Here is a 4357-nt window from a genome sequence, read left to right as displayed (position 1 = left end):
TTCCTCCTGTTATACAATACTTTGTAGTATTAATCTGACCGTGGACCCACCACCATGTGTTACAAATTTTTCACGTGCCGACCTCGATCCCGTTAATATATTTCTAATTTCCCAATTCCCACCTCATAGTTTTAAAAATTGCTATTTTCTACCCTCCACTCATTTATTTTGTTCATGATTTTCGTAATTTTTTATTTTCTAATTATTATTTTTCATTAAAATTTAAAGTGATTTTTTTTTAAAATTTGAAATAATTTAAAAAAATTGTAAACAGAGAAAATGAATTAAATTGTGCGTGTTTCCAAACTCTGACAAGTGAGGTTAAATATTTAAAGGGGTTGAATCAATAAGCTCTGCGCTCGCTTCTCGAGAGATCACGAAGGAGATGGTAATAAAGCCCTTCTTCGATCGGATCGATCGGAGGTTGCTCCTCGTTACGCGATGCTTCCTTGGCTTCCGACTCCATCGGCGACTATTGGATCGACGCCGGCGGATCCAACGGCGATCTGCGGTGCGCGATCGAGAGCTTCTGTGACATGCGGCCTCCCGTCCCCGAGTGCGTGATCTTCTCCCACTCCGTCCCGCTTCTATGATTTTGCGTTTGTGCATTTGGGGGGCGTTTTAATGTGCGTGGAATGGGACGTGCTTGGCAGGGTGGGAGGCGAGGAGGCCTGCGCAGCTGGTATTTCTGGTGTCGAGAACTCAAGGAAGAGGTCGGTCTTCTCTCCATCTAGGGTTTAGTTCTTCGTTCCTTTGTTGCTTCCCCATTTCTCTGGATTGCTGTTCTTTGGACTTACTGTTCCTGTCTGATGTTGAAACCCACATTTTGTGTTCATACGAGTAGCAATTTCAGCAGAAATTAGGGTTCAAGAGATTTGATATTATTGCAGGATTAATTGAACACATTTTTCTTTTCTACTTTGATATTCACCTTGATCTATACAGGATCTCAAAAAAAAAAAACTTAATATATTTTCCCATCTGTGCCATCTTTTCTCCTACATCTCTGAAGAACTCTGATTACACTTCCATATCTATAATGTGAATCTCCTTAACAGCTAGCCAGAGATAGCAAATTAGTGCCCATTATCATTGTTCAAGCAAATCTGGATAAAGGAGCTTTGGCTGTTGTTTATATTTTGAGGAAGCATTAAACTCATGATACAAAATCACATATGGTTATTGCTGCTAAACTGTTGAATTAGATCCTAAGGCTTATATTGTTTTGTTTTGTAGAAATAACTTTCATGTATAAAGTATTTTCCTTTGGAAACATTTATATGAAAAATCGAATGTGTTCCCCCATTTGGTCGTGATGCAAGGAAAATATTTTCCTTTCAACTCTGTTGATGCCCTCCGGGGCATTTGACAGGCTCACATGGGGGTTCATAGTTGGTGGAAGCAGTAGAGGGGGGAGGCTCGGGGGATAAGAGGAGAAGATCGGTCATTGGCAAAACAACGCTGCCTGTTCTGACTGGAACTGTATTTGTCCCTGAATAGCCGCATTTGTTGTTGCTCAGGAGATGAATTCTCCATTGATGATGATTTTTTCATTGTGTCAAGTGTTGGGAAACAAGAAAGGAAAACATTTCTTTTCACAAAACAAAGGGCCCTTAAATTTATAAAAACTTTGGTGTTTCTTATCTCCCTAAATTAGAGTGGGTAGTTTGCAGTATTTTGCAGTTCCATTCTTTTACGTGGTATCTGAAATTGTTCTTGTATAATTTTGCAGGGCCAGAGACGAGTTCAGTGCTGGACCAAAATCAAAAGCTTGTCGCGAAAAAATGCGGCGGGATAAATTAAACGACAGGTGCTCACTCTAAATTAGCATCTTTGCAGAATCACAGGTTTTATTTTCTTATCTGAGACTTCCTCGACTATGTAGATTCTCAGAGCTGTCTTCTATCCTGGATCCTGGTGCTCCTCCTAAGTCCGACAAAGCATCTATTCTAAGCGACGTAGTTCGAATACTGACACAGTTAAAGGCTCCTGTCATGGGACCCATTGTACACAGTCTTATCTTGTCTTTTTGCAAGAGTTTGTTTCCAGGATTCGAACCCGTGACCTTTTGGTCACATGGCAACAATTTTACCGTTGCGCCAAGACTCCCCTTCAAAGGCTGAAGAAGAAGAACTCAAGAAATCCAATGAAAAGCTGCAAGAGATGATTAAGTTTCTAAAGGTTTGACGACTATCCTTCTGTTTTTTTTCTCTATTGAACAACTGTGAATAAGTTAGTACACGAATCATGATCTGTTCTATGGTGGAATATGTCTATCCAGATTGCTTTAGCACTTATGGAGGTGTAGCTATAAGATCAAAATGTATGTGTTACAAAGCGTTTGGTGCTGTAAGTTATATTTTGGTCATAGGAATGTTGAGAAAATATTCATCCTTTCTTATTTTCTCCGATTTATGGTAGTCGGGCGTGATGGGCCGTGTGAGCATGCTGTAGTTAGACTGGACAACAATTAGTTTCCTTTCTGATTCCTTGCTCATGTTTTTTTCCCCTTCTTTCGATCCTTGCAGAACAATTTAGGCGATTTGCAAGACGAACTATTGTATTTCTAATATTTAGTGATGCTTACCTACTGCATGCGATGTTTCTCATCATGGTTAACACATACTGTCATAGGTGGAGAAAGATGAGCTTCGAGACGAGATGAAACTGAGGCTCGACAAAGAGAAGCTAGAACAACAAATTAAAGCGATGACCATGACTCCAGCAAGTTTCATCCCACGTCCTCTCACATTTCATCCTGCTGCTGCCGCCCCAGCTGCATTTGCTCCTGGTGTTCCGGCACCAAATAAGGCAGCTCACTTCCCTGCTTACCCCGGCATGGCTGTGGCAATGGCTTCCACCAGCAGTCATGGACACCACACAAGACACCAAGCTCTGGCCTCATGCATAACACAAGCAATATTTAACAAAGGGAGATACGTGCCTGCAAAATGTAAGACTTTACTTCTTGTATTTTTTCTTTGTTTATTTAAACACTAATTATTCTTGGTTTTGATTGAACTCTGCAGAAATCTGTAACTTGGTTTGGTGTGAAACGACACATTGAAAAATAAATTAAATGTATTACTTTATTTCGAAGAACTGATTAAGTTGTTTTCATGCAATGTTTAAAATAATAAGTGAAGAAGAATAAAAGATCATACTAATCAACGTAGATTTGACCGAGCCTGATATGGCCTGCTAGGGGTTGGCTTTTATTGGGCTTATGTTTGTTCATGGGTTGAGTCAAGTGGGGTGACTCGACTCAGACTTGAGCTGTGTTGAGCATAATAAGTTCGAAAGTATTATAAATTAATTTTTAAATATATTTTTATATTCTTTGAGTTTTTTTTTGAAAAAAATGTTAACGAGTTCAAACATGGATCGATTGGGTTTTTGTTTATGCTTAACAAGTCAACAACTTGTGTCGGGTTTAACCCAAGATACATATTGATGCTTCTAAATTAATTTATACGGTAACAACTATTAAATCATAATTATTACCATATAAATATTTCACATATTAATAATACTACAATACAAATATTTTATCGTAAATCAATACTAACTACTATTATATTATAATAATTACAAATCATAATTATTAAAATATAGATAATTTATTTTTAATTAATATTGATTTATTTTATATTATATCAGTTACATATAATTGAAGCTGTCATAGGCCAAAACTACAAAATTATATATATATATATATATATATATATATATATATATATATATCAAGTATTGCTCGCACGTTTGGTTTTCTGTTTTTCCACGGGGATTGCTCATCATCCATCATCACTCACTCTCACTCGCTCGCACAACACCAACAACAATAAGCAACGAAAGTCCTTGCCTCACGTCGCTTTTCTGTCGCCTTGATCGCTTTCCTTGCTCTTGCACGATCGTAAACGACACGCTTATGTATTTCTTTATATTATTAAATTACTTTTATTCTTTCTTCTCTTCTACCTTCTATTTAAAACAATGTGACTCGATTTTCCGCAAACAAAGCTGACGATGCTTTACTTAGTACCCTTTTCATTTTCGATCGTAAATTTTTTCACTTCACTATTTAATTTTTAGCTATATACAATATTTCTTTATTAAGATTTATGTTACAACGTATCAGCCCTAGCTACTATAACATGTAGTAGCTACTTGAATAGTTAGTTACTTCAACATGTAGCAGCTACAGCGTACGAGCCCTAACTGCTATAATGTTTAGCAGCCACTTAGATATCCCAAAAATCATTTTCTTACCATGAATTAAAAATCTTTTTTTTTGATAAATCTTAAATTTTTTAGTTATAAAATTTACAGGAAACTTGCCAAATATCATTTTCCACCT

The 4357-nt window shown here is 37.1% G+C and overlaps 1 pseudogene; it reads left to right on the top strand.

The window, feature by feature from the left end:
• The first annotated feature begins 323 nt into the window (after window positions 1-323).
• On the top strand, window positions 324-3175 carry LOC122016883 (annotated as a pseudogene).
• Window positions 3176-4357: the final 1182 nt, after the last annotated feature.

This window comes from Zingiber officinale, chromosome 8B, assembly GCF_018446385.1.
Source record: "Zingiber officinale cultivar Zhangliang chromosome 8B, Zo_v1.1, whole genome shotgun sequence".
Classification (NCBI taxonomy): Eukaryota; Viridiplantae; Streptophyta; class Magnoliopsida; order Zingiberales; family Zingiberaceae; genus Zingiber; species Zingiber officinale.
Note: the sequence above shows the minus strand (reverse complement) of the source record. Positions and strands in the feature narration are given on the sequence as shown.